We start from the raw sequence: 22238 nt of genomic DNA, 5'->3' as shown, positions 1-22238 counted from the left end.
ACTACCAATGCACATGCTCAACTCAGCACAGGCTCTTGTATTGCAATGCTGTTTATCTAAATGAGGTCAGCAATGATGTCAAATGGGATAAGTGGTGGGGGAACAGAGATATATGTAGAGTGAGGAGATGGATGAATGGTACAGTAGGTGGGGTGGGGGGGTTATGAAGGATAGTGCTGGGATGGAATATGTAACTGTTTTCCAAGGTCAAGTTAGGGATAGGTGTGCCAGGATGAAAACAGAGAGGAAAATGGGAGAGTACTGGGGTAACAATACAAACTCGTAGATATATATAGGAGATATCGAAAGGTTCAAAGTTATGAGTAAGGATGGAGTAGTAGATAGAGGAAACAGGAAAAGTAAGAGCATGTTATGGGAACAATTGGTGAAATTAGTTGATAACATGAAGGGAGAAGAGAAGGAGGACAAGTGTGGCACAAGAGTTAGCAAATATTGAAATCTTAACTGGAATGAACGATATGTAGAAGGGAGATTTCCCACCCACAACATTCAGAAAAACTTAAGGCTGTTGGCAAGAATCCAAGTAGCATGGCTTGTAAAACAAATGCTCAGGACAACCACTTGCATAGCATGCTAACTTTCAGTCACGGTTTGACAATTTCTGTTCATGTGAGTGGATAGTTTAGTGCTCATATCTACATAGAATGCTGCATAGTACTTTCAACATAGTTATATGCTGTGACTGCTTCCATGTGTGGCTCTAGTTGTGATGAGTGATGCCAGTGATAGAATTGGTCTAGGAGTGGTTGGCAGATGTATAGGACAAGTCTTGCATCTGGGTCTTATACAGGAATGTCACCCAGAGGTCAAGGGATTGAAAACAAGATGGCCATAAGGACACACAAAGATACTGCATAATTTTGGTGGACAACTGAATAGGGGTAGAGGAGTTCTGTTTAAGTCAGGGTTGGAAGGGTTGATATACTCTGCTGATGCTTCAGTACGATCCTCAGTACCCTAGGAAAAGAATTGCTTGTCACTGAAAATTTGGTATCCACTGGTTGCCAGTCTGTATGGGGGAGGGAGGTGAGACGTTTTTTATATAAGACGGGTAGCAGCTGCAGAGTGGATGTACTTCTGGTGAGTGATGGGTTTAATTTAAATAGTCTGAAAGTGGCCATCAGTGAAGTGAAGGTGGCTCTAGGGGCCAAGGAGGACAATATAAAACAGGTGGTAGACCGGTGTTAAGATTTTGAATGAATGACAGTGGGATGTCTTCAGTGGGTCTCTAAATCATAAATATGTCATCAGTAAATCAGAACTAACTAAGGGTTTCAGGACTGTGAGTGATTAGAAAGGATTCCTCATGAAGCCTCTTGAACAGGTTGACACAGATCATGTAGATGTAATATGATTTTCCGAACATCCTTTGACCATTGATACAGGAATGCTGAATATGGGCAGAAATAACTGCAGGTCAAGCATGGAGAAAGGAGGAGATGCCAGTTACATTAAGAAGGCATGAAACTATAAAAACACTGATACCCATATACTTTACAGTGATCAGTGTTTTAAAACTTATGCTGCAAAAGTAGATTTTCTTGGAAAGTTAATAATAATAATAGCATACAGGACACAATCTGTTAATTTTGAATTATTTATGAAATATTGATGCATTATTAAACTTCTTGACTTCCAAGCAAAATAAGGTAATATTATGTGGAAATATAATTTTTCAGAGAACACCTGTTCTAGAGCTTTACGTAAGTTCCTTGCCATTTTATGTGATCCAGCTCCTTTATGCAATTTGCAACAAGAATTATGGGAATGAGCACTACTGCTACTGATCACATTTTTATAGATGCATTGAGATTACAAAGTGCTATTGAAATTCCCATAGTTAATGGCCTCTCAGAATATTATAGTCAATTGCTGATGTTTAATATCAGAGTGCACCACATAAATAAAAATAATCAGAAAATACAAGGGTGATAAATGGACAAGAAATTGTCAGATACAAACTGGAAAGATATGTACAACATTCCTGGTGTTAATGAAAAACATAATGTATTCTGTAACATTGTAATAGGCTACTAATAGAAACTGCATTCCTAAGAAATTAAAATATGGAAGCAGATTAAATGAATCTGAACCTTGGCTTACATATGTAATCAGAATATCATGCAGAACTACGAGAAAACTCTACTAGTCATCAAGGGACATGGATGATGATAGGATTAAAGCCCATTTCAAACTGTGCTGTAAAAGTCCAAGTAAAGTCATCTGAGTGCCAAATGGTATGTATTATCAATAAAAAAATAAGCTCCTTAAAGAACAAGATAAGAACTGTTTGGAACCCACCAAAAAAATGAGACAGGAGAAAAGAATCCAGAAAATGGAGCAATTTCTTTAAAAAATGAGGAATTCTGCATAAATTTATTTGGCCAATAACAGATAGATTAGGTTTGAATATTTCCATAGAGTTCTTTCCAAAACAAGTTACATAAAATTCAGCATCCTCCTACATTTCCAAAATAAGTTTCCAAATTTTATTAATTCTCTTACAAATAAATGGTCAAGTGGTTATGAAGAAATCAAAAGTAAAATAATGAAATGTTGTTCAGCTGAGCTTACAATTAGTAATATATTGGCCTACTTATGCAACTAACCTTTTCCTAGAGAGACAAGCGTTCTGTTTTCTGCAACTTCACAAAAAAAGGGGGCAAGACACTATTCCAAATTACCAATCTGTCTTATTATTGCCAGTATTTTTTTTTTAAAATTAGAAGATCATATAAGTTGTAAACACTTTTGTTTGTTTATTTATTTGTCCATCTTCAAGCATCTGCATGCAAAGGATGCCTAGACATTTGTAAGTACACTCTATTTTATTTAGTTGAGTTGTATGTATTTCTATTTTTAATGTTTGACAAGAATTATCTTGGTGTACAGGTTGCCTTAGGCTATTCCTTCTATAATTTACTTCTATATGCAAGAGGTAACTGCATATGGAGAGAAATAAACTGTTAATATATTTAACTGTGTGGAATAAGGCCTATAAGGTATTTTAGTCATGGAAATTCCAGATGTGCACCTGTTGGTCTTGTTCAAACAGATGCTCCCCCCCTCCCACCTTTCTCTCCCACTCAATTTTTCTCTCTTCTTTTTTTTCTTCCTCAGGGAGAATCACCCTAAAATCAATACCTTATTTTAAATGAAAGTGGAAGATACCATAATAGGAACTCAGTGATAGTTGTTTAAAAACATATGTGCATTGTTTCCCCAACAAATAAATGACAAGTGACAGAATTATAGATATACCGTCCGTGTGACTATTTGAAGTAAATTTAGTCTCGAAATGTATGCCAAGGAGTTCAGCAGATGTGCACTCATTTCAGCATAGGATTAACTGAAAATAATGTTCAGTCTTTTCCTTGGTATACAATATACTAGAATCAGTAAAATAGAAGCTACTACCATTGGGAAATTTTGTGACTTAGCTAAGGGAACCATAGTATTCCCAAGGAAATGCTTAAATATTATGAAGTAGTAGACACAGCAGGTTCCTGGTTTTTATCTTATGTGAATGACAGAAAGCAATGTGTATTCCTGGTTTTTATCTTATGTGAATGACAGAAAGCAATGTGTATCTGTTGCCTGTCAGTCACTTAACAATAGGCATTCAGAATTAGAACCAATCAGACATGGTGTACTGTAAGGTTCAAGTTTGGGTCCTCTGTTGTTTCTGATCTACCAGTACATAAACAATCCTTCATTTGCAGTTTCAAAAAGTACAAATTTTATTATTTTCTGTAGATGATATAAGTGTAGAAATAAGAGGTAATATCAATTTCCTAAGTGAAAAGGCAGCTGTTGAAAGATTAGAAAACGTCAGCAGTTGTTTTAACACAAATGCAATGCAGTGTAATGATATTTGTGCTATGTTGAGTACATTCAGTTCAGTACATCTCATATAACTCTACAAGCTACAGAAATAGTCTACTGAAACAATGAAGTACAAGAAATAGAAAGTGTTCACTGTTTTGGATCACAACTTTAATTGGAGGACTGTGGCCTGGAATTATTTTAGTGCATTAGTTCGGCTATGTTTCAATTCCTACTGCCATACGTAATTTAAAAATGAAGAAACTAGTTTTTTCTGCACATTTTCATTCAATAATGAGTTATGGGATCATTTTATGTGGATGCTCTACTTATATGAGCAATATTATTTTCAGATGATGGTAGTGTGTTATAAGAATTATGTATGGTGTTATCAGTGCTCCTTCAATAAGGCTGCTTTTATTTTTATATACATCATTTCCTTCTCTGATTATGACACAGTTTACATCACTTTTTACTGCAGTTTCACGGTTTTTTAGCACTTCTTGTAATCGAGCTCCAGGCTTTCAAATTCTATTCACTTTATATTCTGACTTAATATCAGGTAGGACTGTGGCTAGTCCCCTACCATGACTCATTGATAGTAGGTATGTTTCTTCTTTCTTATTCACTGTCTGGTTTTCTGCACTGCATTTAATTTCATCATTTGTTGCACTAATACAATTTTTACTTCTAATAGTACTGTACATGGTGGTAATGAGTTTCCATTGACAGTTTTTTGGTCAATAGATTTTTCTGAGCAGTTTCCTCTGACACTGAATTTTTTTTCGACTTTTTTGGGCTGCCTGCACTTCGAACCCTGTACTCGCTCATTAGTGGAATACGAAAAACGTTTGTTCTTAACACAGGATGAGAGAATTTCTTACGCCTAATATATATAGTACACATTCTTGTTTGCAGCTTTGCATCTCCGTGGGAATGTCCACAACTGCATCAAATTTTTCAACATACTGTCTGGCTTTACTCAACTTGTTTTGCAGCCCTTCCCCCACAATTACTTCAAGTCTGGTGTATTACTTTACTGTATCTTATATAGACCTATTCAGTTGTCTGTACAACCTTTAGGGCCTACTGCTTGTTAAATCTGGACCAGTAAAAATACAATACAATACAGCACAATGAAACTGGTGGTATGCTAAGTGAACAGATGTGCTAAATAAAACATACCGGTAGTTCATAATGTGTTGTAAGAAAGACATGAACGCTTTGTCCCTTAGAAAGCAGTTTCTATTAGAAGTATATATAATTCCTAGCAGTTGTGTTCATAATGACAACAGATGGGACCCTGTCCCATTGTTTGTTTTTCTGTCTAAAAAATTTTTTTTGGCCAAATTACATACAGTGTGCCACCTATAACCCACTTTGTAACCTTTCCCAGAAAGTTTGGATACTCACTACTACCTCCCAATAAGTTTTCTACATGATAGTCATAGTGGACAAATTGGTGCACAGTGAAACTAAGAAATACATTATAATTACAACACAAGAACATAAGCTGACCAGCTTGTGCGCTGCTTAAACAAAGTGTTGTCCAGTGCATACAACAATATCATGTGACCATTCATGAAATTTTATGTCATAACAATGTGTTATTCATAAATGATTGTTGTCAAGATAGGACTATTACACTGAGGTGACAAAAGTCAGTGGATAGCAGTACACATGTCCAGATGGTAATAGTATTGCATACACAAAGTAGGATCTGTTGTAGAATTTTAGAACATGTCTTTTGCTCGAGTATCATGTCGTTTTTGGAAACCCAGAATCTACTATGTAGGAATCAACATGGATTCCGGAAACAGTGATCGTGTGAGACCCAACTCGCTTTATTTGTTCATGAGACCCAGAAAATATTAGATACAGGCTCCCAGGTAGATGCTATTTTTCTTGACTTCCGGAAGGCGTTCAATACAGTTCTGCACTGTCGCCTGATAAAAAAGTAAGAGCCTACGGAATATCAGACCAGCTGTGTGGCTGGATTGAAGAGTTTTTAGCAAACAGAACACAGCATGTTGTTATCAAAGGAGAGACGTCTACAGACGTTAAAGTAACCTCTGGCGTGCCACAGGGGAGTGTTATGGGACCATTGCTTTTCACAATATATACAAATGACCTAGTAGATAGTGTCGGAAGTTCCATGCGGCTTTTCACGGATGATGGTGTAGTATACAGAGAAGTTGCAGCATTAGAAAATTGTAGCGAAATGCAGGAAGATCTGCAGCGGATAAGCACTTGGTGCAGGGAGTGGCAACTGACCCTTAACATAGACAAATGTAATGAATTGTGAATACATAGAAAGAAGGATCCTTTATTGTATGATTATATGATAGCGGAACAAACACTGGTAGCAGTTACTTCTGTAAAATATCTGGGAGTATGCGTGCGGAACGATTTGAAGTGGAATGATCATATAAAATTAATTGTTGGTAAGGCGGGTACCAGGTTGAGATTCATTGGGAGAGTGCTTAGAAAATGTAGTCCATCAACAAAGGAGGTGGCTTACAAAACACTCGTTCGACCTATACTTGAGTATTGCTCATCAGTGTGGGATCCATACCATATCGGTCTGACGGAGAAGATAGAGAAGATCCAAAGAAGAGCGGCGCGTTTCGTCACAGGGTTATTTGGTAACCGTGATAGCGTTACGGAGATGTTTAATAAACTCAAGTGGCAGACTCTGCAAGAGAGGCGCTCTGCATCGCGGTGTAGCTTGCTGTCCAGGTTTCGAGAGGGTGCGTTTCTGGATGAGGTATCGAATATATTGCTTCCCCCTACTTATACCTCCCGAGGAGATCACGAATGTAAAATTAGAGAGATTAGAGCGCGCACGGAGGCTTTCAGACAGTCGTTCTTCCCCCGAACCATACGCGACTGGAACAGGAAAGGGAGGTAATGACAGTGGCACGTAAAGTGCCCTCCGCCACACACCGTTGGGTGGCTTGCAGAGTATAAATGTAGATGTAGATGTAGAAGGGCAGTGCACTGGCTAAGCTGTCATTTGTACTACGCTAATTGATGTGAAAATGTTTCTGATGTGATTATGATCACACAACAGAAATTAACAGGCTTTTAACGTGGAATGGTGGTTGGAGCTAGAAGCGTTGGACATTCCATTTTGTAAATCGTTATATAATCCAACATTCCGAGATCCACAGTGTGACGAGTGTGCTGACAATACCAAATTTCAGGCAACCCCTCTCACCATGGACAACGCAGTGGCCGATGGCATCCACTTAATGACTGAGGGCAGTGACGTTTGCGTAGGGTTGTCAGTGCTAACAGATGAGCAACACTATGTGAAATAACAACAGTAATCAATGTATGATGTATAAAGAACATATTCATTGGGACAGTGTGGTGAAATATGGCATTAGTGGGCTATGGCAGCCAATTAGACCCTAGAAGTCTGGAAGACCATGGCCTGGTCCGATGATTCCCGATATCAGCCGGCAAGAGCTGACAGTAGCGTTTGAATGTGGTGCAGACCCCATGAAGCCATGGATCCAAGTTGTCAAGTGCTGTGCAAGTTGGTGGTGGTTCCATAATGGTGTGGGCTGTGCTTGCATGGAACAGACTGGGTTCTCTGGTCCATCTAAACCAATCATTGCTGATAATGGCTAAGTGTAGCTAGTTCGAGACCATTTGCAGCCATTCATGGACTTTATATTCCCAAACAATGATGGAATTTTTGTGGGTGACAATGCACCATGTTACTGGGCCACATTTTTTTGCGATTGGTTTGAAGAGCATTCTGGACAATTCAGGTGATTGATTTGACCACCCAGATGACATGAATCCCATTGAATTTTTATAGGATACAGTCAAGAGATCAGTTCGTGCACTAAATCCTGCATTGGCAACACTTTCGCAAACATGGACAGCTGTAGTGGCAGCATGGCTCAGTATTTCTGCAGGGGACTTCCAATGACTTGTTGAGGCTATCCCATGTCAAGTTGCTGCACTACACCAGGCCAAAGGAAGTCTGGTATAATATTAGGTAGTAACTCATGACTTTTGTCACCTCAGTATATGTTGTTGAAGAGCAACATGGCTGCTGTATCTCATGGTGTTTTTATGCAATATATTTCCAAGATTCTCTCTGGGCAGGCAATTAAAAAATTAAGCGCTAAAACATGTGCAATAGAGGTATTACAAGAAACATTATCAGACTTAAATTTAATACATGTTGCCTCTCATATGGTGTAATGCCATTCTGTGCAAAACTTAAACTACATAGTGTTTCAACTGTTGCTCCCGAGATCAAACATTGTTTTTAAATAGCTTTGTCCTTTGAGGACGGCCCAGTGGCCGAAATGCGTAAGAAGTGATTAAAACATTATTTGTAGTCAAAACAGAAGAATTGTATTATACAAGCTCTGTCACGGCAACATCTTACATGAGACAGTGTTATGAGAGTTTTATCCCCTGGTAAAGAAAATTTTCTACCGTTATTACTCAGACCCTGTCCCGCCAAATTTGTAAATTTAGTGAGAGAAGAAAGACTCAGAACACACCTGCCTGCTTCCTTAATCCCAATTTTCTCATTGTTACGACATTCACATGGAATATGAGCACCAACTAAGAGAGACTGGGAAGCAGATGGAGATGATCCAAGTCATTTGTCTTTTACGTTATTCACAGTTTGGATAGGATAGTGAGACACGAAAGACAGGTGTGGCTAGACATGTGGTGGTTTGACAGGTGACCCAGCTCGATGCATCAGGAGTGCCAACACAGATGCGCGTAGTCCGTAAGGAGTTAGCATGTGGAGCTGTCTGTCTGAGCAGCAGACCATACATCAACCCCTGCTACTGGAACAGTATATGAGTGCCATGAAATGACCCAGCTGTCATAAGGGCACCAAGTAACCTGAGGGGTTATTGTCGACATCTACACTATATTCTGTAAGCACCCTCATCATGTTTGGTGGAGGGTACTTCGTGTACCAGTGACACTTCCCTCTTTTTCTCTTGCAGTTACAAATCGTTCGTAGGAAGAACATTTGCTGGTTAACCTCCATGTTGGCTCAAATCTTTCTGATTTTATCTTCATGGTCTTTTCATGAGCTAAACATAGGAGGAAGCACTATATTGGTTGACTCTTCAAGGAACATGCACTTTTGGAATTTTAACAGTAAACTACACTGTGATCCAAAATTACTCTCTCGCAGCCCCTGTGACTGTTGGCTGAGCATCTCTGACACTTTCAAGCTTACTAAATGAACGTGTAACTAAATTATCTGCTTTTCTTTGGATCTTATCTGTTTCCTCTATTAGTCCTGTTTGTCACACATCTTAGACTAATGACAATGCGTGTTCTTTGCAGTGGTTTGCAAAGTACAGATATAGATGTTTAGATTAATTCAAGTGTTGGTCAAACGAGTGTTTTGTAAGTCAACTTCTTTATCGATGGACTACATTTCCTAAGAATTCCTCTAATGGGTCTGTCTGGCATCTGCCGTACCCAAGAGTAGCTGTATGCAGCAGTTCCACTTCAGATTGCTCCCTACGCATATCGCTTTCCAGTGATTGTTCTGCATTTGTGTAATCATACAATAATGGGTCTTTCTATGTATTCGCAATATGTTACATTTGTTTATGTACAAGGCCTAGCGCCGATCCTCTGCAGTTCCTCCTGCAATTTTGCTACAGTTTTCTAGCTTTATGACTTCTCTGTCTATAACAACATCATCCACGATCAACCTAACAGAACTCCCGACGTTATCTTCTAGGTCGTTTATATATACTGTGAGAAGTAATGGTCCTAAAACACTTCCTTGCGTTGCGTCCAAAGTTACTTTTATGTCTGTAGATTTCTCGTCAGTGAGAATGACATGATGTGTTCTGTTTCCTAGAAACTTGTCACTACAGTCACGCAATTGCTGTGATATTCCGTATGATCATATTTTGTTCACTAAGCGGCATTACGGAATTCTGTCAAACGCCTTCAGGAAGTCAAGGAACACGGCATCACTTGTGCGCCTCCATCTACTACTTTCTGGGTCTCGTGGACGAACAGAGCGAGCTGGGTTTCACATTATAGCTGTTTCATTCCTACAGACAGGAGATTGTCGGTCTCCAGAGATGTCATAATACGCGAGCATAAATTCTACAACAGACCGGCGTCAGAGATATAGGCCTATAGTTCTGTGTATTTGTTCGACGACCTTTCTTGAAAACGGGAGTGACTTGTGTTTTTTTTTTTTTTTTTTTTATTTCAATCATTAGGAACGCTTTGTTTCTCCAAAGACCTATGGTAGACTGCTAGAAGAGGGCAAGTTCGTTTGCATACTCTATGTAGAATCGAATTGGTATTCCTTTAGGTCCATTGGTCTTTCTTCTGTTTAGTAATTCCAGTAGACTTTCTATCCCATGGTCACTTATTTCGACATCTGTCATTTTGTGCCACGATTTAAAGAAGGAACTACAGTGCTCTTTCCCTCTGTGAAACAATTTTAGAAAAAGTCATTTCCGCCTTTTCTGTGTCATCCTCCGTTTCATTCTCATTACGCTCACAGTGTATCTGAACAAAACTTCTTAGGATTTTCTGTCAAATCGGTCAACAGAATTTTACTTTCAGATTCATTGAACTCTTCATTCATGGCCCTCCTGTGCTGATTTTGGGTTCGTCTAGTTTTTGTTTGTGTGTGAGGCTTTTGCTGGTTTTAAATTTGCAGTCAAACTCTCTTTGCTTTCGTAACAGCTTTCTAACGTGGTTGTCGAACTTTGGCTGGACTTTTCCATCCCTCACAACTTTGCTCGGCATGTACAAGTCTAAAGCCTAGGCCTATTGTACAACAGTGGCGGCTCGTGACTGGGAAGTTAGGTGAAGAGCTATCAGGAAAGAAAACTATACCTAGATTCATACAAGCTTATCTAAATAATTGAATTTATTTCTTTGTTGTACTCCAAATCAATTCTTGGATCCTTTAAGGGTGGCCGGCCAGAGTGACCGTGCGGTTCTAGGCGCTACAGTCTGGAGCCGAGCTGCCGCTACGGTCGCAGGTTCGAATCGACCTCAGGAGTTAAGTCGCATAGTGCTCAGAGCCATTTGAACCATTTTGAACTTAAAGGGCGCAAACTTGTCGGTGATGTCTTCATAGAATGCTGTGTTTATATTAACTGCAGTAGAAGTTCCTTCTGAATTGAAATATTCGCTAAAGAAGAAAGTCTTTCTTCTGAAACTGCATTCTTCGTGTACGTTTTTATACGCTTCAGACAAGGAAAGCGTGTTTCCGTAGATGCCGTAGTAGAAGAGATGGATAGAATGAAGGAGAACGCTTTATAAGTAGCCGGGAAAATATCCTTAGCCTCGTTAAGCATTTATAATATCCTTCCTGTGGGAATCTTTCTCATTGCCATACAAAATAATAAAATACATACTGCATCATCAGCGGGGTTCAGATTTAATACATATACCACCAAATGCATTATGCGTGCTCCGCACACACAACAAACTCTGCTTTACAGCCTTGAGCTGGAAGCAGCCGGGAATGAAATTCCCATCTACATCACTGCATGCCGCCTCCACAGAAAACCTCAAGAAGGTGACATCTTAGTTGCTATAGTAACCATACGATCACGCTCGACCTGATATGTGGCTCCGTCCACGAGGTTGAGCTCCAGGAAACGAAGCCCACTGCAGTTCGCCTGGTCCGAATCGTGTGCTTGCTGGTAGAAGAGAATTCCACACAGTATAAAACATGGAAATGCATTTGGAGTAATAACCAGCATACGTGGTAAAATAAATAAACTTTTTTAAAGTGTGAACCAATATTACTCGAAAACAATGCCAGCTACATCTTATTGTCAACACAAACGTTCATCAGGTGCATCCTTCTGATTATTTTGTATGTTTTAAATGAAATTCATATAAACGCGATTAGTCGGGTTTGTGACTTTTTGTTCGGTTGATTTCGTTGATCTTTCGATAGGTGTTGTGTGGCTGCCTGTGGACACGAGTCTGAGCACTCGTTCCTCCCTGCTGGCCCTACAAGGGACAGCGTGAAGTGAAACTTAATGTAAATAATGTAATACAACATAAATCATCGGGTTTCTTCGGTTTGTAATTCTTTTTAAACTAGCTTTCTTCGCACGCCTGCAACTGCTCTGAATTTCATAGTTTTATATTCTATTATTTACCTAAAATCGGTAAATAATCTTTTACAGGTTAAAGTACTCATCCATAAGAACAACTTTTACTATCGGACCTACTTCGAAATCGCGCAAAGCACCAGCTATTTCATACATTTCGGTCAAGTAGGTTATCAGATGTGTAACTTTTGTGCAGCTGATTTTTTTCGGGATTTCGAAGCTGCTGAGTATTATTCTAACCCATTAAAAGGAATTTTGACTATTTTTAAATAACCCTGTAGAGTAGCTCCGCAGAGTTAGTTTAGTTGGTAAGTTGTTGATTTCATCGTGCGCGCAGGCCGCTGGTGGCCGAGTGTTTCTAGGCGCCTCATTCTGGAACCGCGCGACCGCTACGGTCACAGGTTCGAATCCTGCCTCGGGCATGGATGTGTGTAATGTCCTTAGGTTAGTTAGGTTTAAGTAGTTCTAAGTTCTAGGGCACTGATGACCTCAGAAGTTAAGTCCCATAATGCTCAGAGCCATTTGAACCATGTGAATCATCGTGCACGATTCTCTACTTCGTGTACAAGCATTAGTTTGTTGGCTGCTGTTAACAGAGCCCGACCCAGTGCTATAGGGAGTGGCTAGTACATACATTACCAGACCTGAAAATCGTTTCGATATTTCTTATGTAACAGGAAAAGCACTTAGCGATGAGGAAAAATATTAACATCTGACACAGTCTTCAGAACCACCTCGAATTATGAATATCCAGAGTAGACAAGAAAGAAAGTTTCAATTGGATTGGCTAAAGAAATACTGTCTGTAGCCAAAAACAGAATGGTGCATAATGTTTGTCTTGCGTACTATTTTCTGGTCCAGGTGGTAGGGGAAAGCATTCTGTAGCGCTAGGATCTTTAGCCACTCGTCCACTTTGCAAATACACTCTAATATAAAATGAAAAAGAATCCTGAATATGACAGAAATCGGTAGATGTTCTGTGCATCTACAGACAAACAAACCATTACAGTTTCAGAACATTTGGACGATTTATTCAAGAGAAAGCGCTTCACAGATTTAGCAAGTCAACAACGCATTGGTCCACCTTTGGCCCTTTAAGCAAGCAGTTACACAGCTTAGCACTGATTGATAAGAGTTGATATATGTCCTCCTCAGCGATATCATGCCAAATTCTGTCTAACTGGCGTGATAGATCGTCAAAATCCCGAGGTGCTTGGAGGGCCCTGCCCGTAATGCTCCAAACATTCTCAAGTGGGGAAAGATCCGGCGACCTTGCTGGTCAAGGTAGGGTTTAGCAAGCACGAAGATAAGCAGCAGAAACTCTCGCTATATGCGGAAGGGAATTGTCTTGGTGAAATGTAAGCCCACCATGGCTTCCCGTGAAGGATAACAAAACGAGGCCTAGAATATCGTCGGCCTACAGCTTTGCTGTAAGGGTGCCGCGATGACTGCCAAAGGGGTCCTGCTATGAAATGAAATGGCACACAAGACCATCACCCCTAACTGTCGGGCTGTATGGCGGGTGAGAGTCAGGTTGGTATCCCACTCTGTCCGCGGCGTTTCCAGACACGTCTTCGCTGATCATCAAGGCTTAGTTTGAAGCGCGACTTATCACTGAAGACAATTCTACTCCAGGCAGAAAGTGGCTGACACCACTGCAGACAGGCTTGTTGGTGTACAGAGGTTAATGGTAGTCGGTGCAAGGAGCTCCGTGAGCTCAGCCCCCTTTCTGTGAGCCGCCTATTGATGGTCCTTGTGGTCAATGAAGCACCAGTTGCACGTTGCTTCTATGATAATGATGAATCCGTGGTTCTGATGATTGCTCGGTCCTCATGTTCTGTCGTCTGTTCCTTCTTGACATCGTGTTCTGCCATGGTTAATCCATTCCTGCCAACATCATCGAATAGTGGCATCGTTCCTATCCGAACGTCGAGCAATTCATCGATTACTCCAACCAGCTTCTTTAAGAACAACTACACGTCCTTTCTCAAATGCTGATATCTACATATACTGTTCGCGCGCCCATTTACGAGGTACAGTTGCTGTCTAATTGAATCCACAGAATGAAACTCGCAAAGATTTTATGTCCTAGTATTGACGTGTCCCCTGTTTATTCTCCTTGCCAGCTACGCAGTAAAACTGTGCTGCAGTGTCACACATTCATCCACCGGCAGTCAAAGTTTACAGTTTTGCATTTTCCTTCGATACATTGATGAATACCAATTTGTGAGCAATTTACATAACTCCTACTTGGTGCGTCGTTTCTTTGTCTGGTACACATTTCAAAAGTTCATATGAAAACCCTGAAAAGGCTGCCAATATTTTAATCGGAACGGAGAGAAACTGAAAATGATTAAATCAAAGAGAGTGTGGCGGGTTCCTATAGTAAATACTATTATACTATGTTATCGACAAAATATACCGTTAAGAGGCCGCCGAGATGAAGTGATGAAATCGGCCAAGGAAAATTTCAAGCCGTTTTAAAATTTCGCGTTGACTCAGTTGATTCATCTCTCCAAAAAAAAAAAAAATAGAGACAGCGCTGCAAAATGCTACATATCTGAGCAAAAAAGCTCATAATTAGATGATTGATTGTTACCATTCTGTCATAATAAGAAAGGTACTCAACAAAGTCGACGAAGCCGGCCGAAGTGGCCGTGCGGTTAAAGGCGCTGCAGTCTGGAACCGCAAGACCGCTACGGTCGCAGGTTCGAATCCTGCCTCGGGCATGGATGTTTGTGGTGTCCTTAGGTTACTTTGGTTTAACTAGTTCTAAGTTCTAGGGGACTAATGACCTCAGCAGTTGAGTCCCATAGTGCTCAGAGCCATTTGAACCAAAGTCGACGAAGCGAAATATTATGCTACCCTTGGCGACGAAATAGGATACCAGTGGTGCAGTACAATTTAGTGTATGTATCAGGTATTTCGATGTACTAACAGCACAGTGCATGGAGATTTCATAAGCTTCCTGTCTGCAATTGACTTGACTGGTGCTGCATTAAGCGATCAAATCGTTCAAGTTCACAATTTGAGATGTGAAGGTTATGACGGAGATGCCAACATGTCTTGAAAGTTAAGTGGTGTACAATTTCGATTAAAGTAACTCCTGCTTCTAGCGACTTTTATGCATTCTGCATAACATAAACTAAACCTAGCTACCGTGGAGGCCTGCAGCTTGCCTAGTGTTCGCAGTATGATGAAAGATGTAAGTAGTATTACCAGTTTTGTAAGTGAGTGAGTCAGCAAAAGGGTTGGAACTTATCAAGCGAACTGTCCTTGAAATCATCCGAAGGCAAAAATAGTTTCAAAATCTTAATGATACACGCTGGCTTCAAAGTCTGATGCACTCCAATTCAAAGAGCTCTTTCACTATAGTGTACAGCTTTTTTTTTTTTTTTAAGTAATTGACGGACCTTCTCCGCAATCGGAAAGTGCAAGTCTTCTGGTTTCTATTCGACGATGGCTTACCTTTGACGGTAACAACCCCTGTATTTGAGATTACTGTTTCGCTTTCACGCCAACTTTAGGCTGTTGCATTAGACCTTAACTTTTGCTATGAGATGGTAGACGGTGTAATAAGAACTCTGGAGAGGTACAGAGAAACTTAATATCAAGAAATTTCCCAAGAGGCATGTCACACTTGTAGAAACTTTGGACATTCAATTGCAGGCTCCCAGAAAAGCCAGACATTCAATTCAGAGCTGAAAAATAGAAGCTCCAGATGCTAAGTAATACTAAGGTAAAAAAAGAACCTTTAATATACAGGGTGGTCCATTGATCGTGATCGGGCCAAATATCTCACGAAATAAGCGTCAAACGAAAAAACTACAAAGAACGAAACTTGTCTAGCTTGAAGGCGGAAACCAGATGGCGCTATGGTTGGCCCGCTAGATGGCGCTGCCATAGGTCAAACGGATATCAACGGCGTTTTTTTTAAAAAAAATAGGAACCCCCATTTTTATTACGTATTCGTGTAGTACATAAAGAAATATGAATATTTTAGTTGGACCACTTTTTTCGCTGTGTGATAGATGGCGCTGTAATAGTCACAAACGTATAAGAACGTGGTATCACGTAACATTCCGCCAGTGTGGACGGTATTTGCTTCGTGATACATTACACGTGTTAATGATTGTACCTTAGCATATGGCAAAATCTAAAAAAAATCATCTGGCATGACAATACAGAGAGGATGATTTCATCACACTGTGTTCCTGATTATACTTCTTGTGTATATTTCACTCTTTGAATTGCATTGTGAATATGTGCTCATATTCTTCTTTATTTTTGCACGCATCCATAATATTATGTGGAGTATTTGATTTCATGTTTATTTTTGTTTCATGTAGGACTAAAATAGAAACTGTTTCATTGGATAGTGTAGTATGTACTCATGTAAATTTGTTCCTGCTTACTAATCTGTGTGTGCACTGCTCAGTTTAAAGGTATTACAAGTTTGTTGCTAGTATTCTGCTTTACTTTAGATTGCATCCATTTTTATACTTTCTCACATTTAATGGAATACTCCATGTTACCAGCTTTTGACATAATTGGTAGTCAGCTTTATTACATCTGGTCATGAAGTAAGTATGTATTTCTGCTTTGTATAGTGTTGCTTCTTGCCATTAAGTATCCTTTGTGGACGTAGTAACGGACACCCGTAACAGGGACTACTGACAATACAATGCACTACAATCATCCTTCCACACCAGTGAAAATTTGATAGGAAGTAACACACACACACACACACACACACACACACACACAAGCTTTCATAATTGAATCTACTAGTGAATCCTCTATAACTAGAGTTTGCTAGATGCAGTAGTATTCAGTTCAGTGAAAGTGTTTTCAAACTATAGCACACAATCCGATGTACAAATATGTACTTCGACGTAGAATAATTTTTCTAGTTATAATATATGGCACAATAACTAAGAACTCTGTCACTAATATTACAAAACATACTAACCAGTAAAGTACTTGGGCTCGAACAAACAGATCTGTATGAACATTTGGTTACAGGACCATTATGTTCCTCTGAATGTGCTGGTGGGTGTCGTTTTTCTGCAAAACTCTGCAGTCATGCTCTAGATTTCACTGTAGATGTAATTGTAGACGCCATACGCAATGCAGCAATCTTAACTATAAATGTAAATGCGGAATGTCATTAAAATGCTCCGAGCAATACGAATGACTGCAAAACGCACAGTGAAGAAATGCAAGTTGATCGCATGGCGTATTTGTACATTCTATATCAGTGTTGAACGCCACGTCAATGACACTTTTGAAGTTGTTGGATGATTCACCAATATCGTAGCCAGCTTTCTGCCACGCGTAACGAAACATTGGTCTGTACACTCCCGCAGATAACTGATTGTAAATGACAGAATGCATATTCATGATAAAGAACCTGTCGTGCAATTTCGGCTGCATATTACTGGAGCGTAGTTTAATGAAGTCTTTTATTCTCTCGGCATATATTTTATATTGCCTGAAGAAATACACATCCAGAGGTTGTGCATATTTTGTAGTTGTTATATCCTAGGCAGTAATGCCAACCGAGCCCGCTGCCAAAAGGTTGGCAGCATCAAAGTCCGGACGCCGTCCGTATAAGCAGCGCCAGCGATACAGCAAATCGCCGCAAGTCTGCGCGCGCCACCGCAGGCTTCTGGCTTCTTAAGCGCTGGAGTCGCGAGCGCTAGGACAGTTCTGTATTCGCCGCTCAGTTGTATACTCGCCACCGAATTGTGTACTTGCTAGTCAGTTGTGTGTTCATCGCGGCAGAGTTGTTGTTTGTCGTCAGCCGACGCTGACCTAGCCGCTCCGACTCGAACTAGACAGATTTCTGTAGACACCGAGTTCACTACTGTGTTTCTGTATCTTCATCAATAAAGATAAGTACCGACTTTTATTTAATCAGAGTGTTTGGGGTTTCATATTTCTGTTTACTGTTCCAGCGGACCGGTCGGCCCGCTATTAAAAGTGTGGCGGTGACTTCGTAAGCCATTTCTACAGCCAAGTGTTTGTCGCTACGAACACCGCCACAAAACTGGCGACGAGGTCTTCCGAACTCGTGTGCAGGGCTGGTTCAATTTGTTCTTGTTATACTAATTATAGCGATAAACTTTTGGGGGCTGGTTTAATTTGTGTTCACTATGTCTGCCGAATTACAACAGTTGATCTTGTTACAGAGTCAGCAAATACAAAGTCTGGTGGAAGCAATCGCCAAACAAGCGGCTAATCCTCCAACACAAAAGGAACAAGCACAGGCAGCACCACAGTTCCGGGCTTTTGATGAATCCAGAGAAGAATGGCAAGAATATTTCGCGCAGTTGCAGGCGCACATGACAGTCTACAAAATCACAGGTACTAGCGGCAGCTTTATTTAATTTCCACTGCAGGCGTGGAAATCTATCGACTCCTTTGTAAGTTGTTCCCGGAATCCCAGCCAGAAGCTTTAGACTATGACGTTGTTGTTAACAAGCTTGCTGAGTATTTCGAGTCGCGAGTTCATGTGGCAGCAGCCAGATTCAAGTTCTTCAGATTAAAGAAACTGCCACATCAATCTAATAAACAGTGGTTAACAGATTTACGGGGCCTCACCCGTCAGTGCCGATTTAATTGTGTGTGTGGAGCTTCCTACAGTGATGTCATGTTACGAGACGCTATTACTCAAAACATTGCAGATTCTCGTATTCGTGCTGCTATCTTAAAGTTGCCTGACCCGTCATTAGAGACTGTGATGAACATCATTAAAGCCCAAGATACTTCTGACTATGCTGAGTGTGAGTTAGATCAGCCATGTATTTCTCAAATTGCCTGTGCTAAGCAAGTTATGTCACGCCCGCGGCCCCACCGGCAGAGTCTGACTGTAAACACTAGCCGGCCGCGTCATGTTAAACACATTCGTCAGCCGCGTGTGCAAAATGGTAGAGTTAAGTCTTGCCCTAAGTGTGTTCTTGCTCAGCCTCGTGAACGTTGCCCGTTAAGAAACGCGGTTTGTCACTTTTGTCAAAGGAAAGGACACATCCAGACTGTTTGTTTGCGTAAACGCAAGAACAATTCTAGTGCTGCTCAGCCCATGGATATTCATGTTCTTCAAAGCCAGCCCGCCCAGAAGGTCGCGTTTAAAGACTCTTCCACGGTTCGTGTGGGTAATAAACTTGTTCGCAATAAGCCACCCACCCAGCCCTCTGCTATGCGACCCAAGCGTAATTCACACGCTGTAAAAAGTACTGTACAGACTGCAAGTGATGCGGAAGTTGTTGTTCCACCCGCCCAACCCACGAGTTGTCGTAAGCAGCGAACACGCGCTAAACGCGCTGATTTTGTGTCTTCCGCCTCCACTGCACCGATCCAGAGACAGTGTAATAAACTATTTGTGAAGCTACGCATCCAGGATAAGACCTTCAGTTTTCAATTAGACACTGGTGCGTCTGTGACTCTCATAAATAGTGCTACGTATGCGGCTATCGGCCGCCCTAAACTTTCAGCGGCAAAACATTCTTTGGCTACTTACAGTGGCGAACAAATTCCTGTGTTAGGTGTATGTAGCGTGCCAGCCACATTCCGTGGCAATAGAAAAAGTTTCATTCACAGTGCTCCGCGCTACAGACAGTGTAAACATTTTCGGATTAGACTGTTTTGACTTGTTTGGCCTGTCTATCCAAGACAATGTGTTGCAAATTAATTCTGTTGTTGTTCCTCAAGACAGCATAACCGATTTGTGTAAACGATACAGTGACATATTTAAAGCCGAACTAGGTTGTGCTGCGAACTTTGCCGCTCATATTACGTTAAAAGATAATGCTCAGCCTCGATTTTGTCGTGCTCGTCCAGTGCCTCACGCCCTCCGGGCACCTGTAGAAGATGAACTTCGTCGTTGGCAAAACAACGGTGTTATTCAACCCGTTTCAGCGAGCCAGTGGGCTTCTCCCTTAGTTATTATAAAGAAACCGTCTGGCAAGTTACGTTTGTGTGCTGATTTTAAGTCGACAGTTAATCCTCAGACTGTCATTGATTCTTTTCCTTTGCCTAGACCGGACGAGCTGATGGATAAGTTAGGGGAAGCTCGTTTCTTTTCCAAAATTGATCTCCGTGAAGCATATTTGCAATTGCCCCTCGACGAGCAATCGCAACAGTATTTTGTCATAAACACGTCGTTGGGGTTGTTCCGTTTTCTGCGTTTGCCTTTTGGTTGTGCGTCAGCTCCAGCTGTTCTTCAGCGTTTTTTGTCACAACTTCTGGCTAATGTGACATCGTGTTGCAACTATTTAGACGATATTGTTGTGTCCGGTCGGACGCCTGCTGAACATTTCCGTAATTTGGAGTGTTTGTTTAAAGTGTTGTCTCAGGCAGGCCTACGTTGCAACATAGATAAATGTTCATTTTTCCTACGGAGCTGGAGTATCTGGGACATGTTATTAATGCTCAAGGCATTCATCCCTCCCAGTCACATTTAGCAGCTATTCGTGATTTGCCCGCCCCTCGCAATCTGCATGAATTGCAAGCGGTTCTTGGCAAATTGACGTATTATATTAGGTTTATACCTAATGCATCACAGATTGCTGCGCCGTTGCATCGTCTCCGCCGTAAGAATGTTCCGTTTGTGTGGTCAGCTGATTGCCAATCAGCCTTTCAGCAGCTTAAAGAGGCTTTATTGAATGATCGTTGTCTGGTCCATTACGACCCTAACAAGCCTCTGGTGTTAGCTTGTGATGCCTCTTCTTTCGGCCTCGGTGCTGTGTTGTCTCACCGAGTCGGTAACACCGAACGTCCTATTGCGTTCGCATCTAAATTGCTAAACAAAGCTCAGTGTAATTATAGCCAATTGGACAAGGAAGCGTTGGCTATTGTGTTCGGTGTCACAAAATTCCATCACTACCTCTATGGTAGACCATTCTATTTAGTGACAGATCACAAGCCCCTGACGTCACTGTTTCATCCGTCTAAACCAGTTCCTCAGCGGACAGCTCAGAGACTACAACGTTGGGCTCTTTTGTTATCACAATACCAGTATGAGATACTGTATCGCCCTACAGCTCAGCATGCAAACGCTGACGCGCTTTCTCGATTGCCGATTGCTGCGGATGATGTCTTCGATTCCTCTGAAGACTCTTGCCATCAGATTGACGCCGATGAGCATCAATCCCTCCGGGATTTTCCGATTGATTATCAGGTGGCACGTGAGACAGCTACGGATCCTCATCTGAGTTTACTATTACGTTTCGTTCAACGTGGTTGGCCGTCCAAGGCAACGGACATATCGGATCCTGTGGTTCGTCGCTATTATCCGCAACGTCATCTGTTGTCTGTTTCGCACGGAGTTTTGCTGTTACGCACCGAGAATGACCAGCTTCGTGTAGTGGTTCCCCAAGTGCTCCAATCCAAGGTCCTCGACTTGTTGCATCAAGGTCATTGGGGAGTGGTCAGCACCAAGCAGCTTGCCCGCCGTCATTGTACATGGATCGGCATTGATAAGCAGATTACGCAGATGTCTACAGATTGTTCGACGTGTGCCGAACACCAAGCTGCTCCGCCTCAACGCTATTTTGAGTGGGCACGCCCTGCCGGTCCCTGGCAGCGAGTACATATTGATTTCGCTGGTCCATATTGGAATTCTCGTTGGCTCATCGTGATAGATGCATTTAGTAATTTTCCGTTTGTTGTGCCCATGCAGTCTACAACGTCTGCACAAACTATACAGGCGTTGACTTCAATTTTTTGTCTTGAGGGTCTTCCAGAAGTTTTAGTGTCTGACAATGGTCCACAATTTACCTCTGCTGAATTTGAAAGTTTTTGTTCTGCCAATGGCATTCGCCATGTTCTTACTCCGCCGTTCCACCCTCAATCGCATGGTGCAGCGGAACGTTTTGTACGCACATTCAAGGATCATATGGACCACCTTCGTGCTACGCACTCTCGTCAGCAGGCCCTCATCACGTTCCTGTCGTCGTACCGGACCACGCCACGCGACGGCCCTTCGCCTGCGGAGCTTCTCCGCGGCCGTCGTCATCGCACCCTACTACGGTTGTTGCACCCCCCGGATCGACCCGCCGCTTCTGAGCATCGCACGCGTTTTCAGCGCAACGACGCCGTTTTTTTCAGAGTTTATCACGGTCGCCGTCGTTGGGAACGTGGTATCGTGATAAGGGTCCAGGGTCGCGGTTTTTATACTGTTCAAGGTGCTACTGGGGTGCACAGGAGGCATCAGAACCAGTTGCGCCGCGCTGGCCGCCCGGATTCTGCCGCTCGTTCTTTGTCCACAGATTTGGTCCG

At 41.5% G+C, this 22238-nt stretch overlaps 1 protein-coding gene across 1 annotated transcript in view; it reads left to right on the top strand.

The window, feature by feature from the left end:
* LOC124722133 (katanin p60 ATPase-containing subunit A-like 1) overlaps positions 1–22238 on the top strand; it is a 172567-nt gene that overhangs the window by 136134 nt on the left and 14195 nt on the right. The gene's annotated exons all lie outside the window — the stretch shown is intronic.

This window comes from Schistocerca piceifrons, chromosome X (assembly GCF_021461385.2).
Source record: "Schistocerca piceifrons isolate TAMUIC-IGC-003096 chromosome X, iqSchPice1.1, whole genome shotgun sequence".
Lineage (NCBI taxonomy): Eukaryota > Metazoa > Arthropoda > Insecta > Orthoptera > Acrididae > Schistocerca > Schistocerca piceifrons.
The sequence above is the reverse complement of the archived record's forward strand: the minus strand, read 5'-3'. Positions and strand labels throughout refer to the sequence as shown.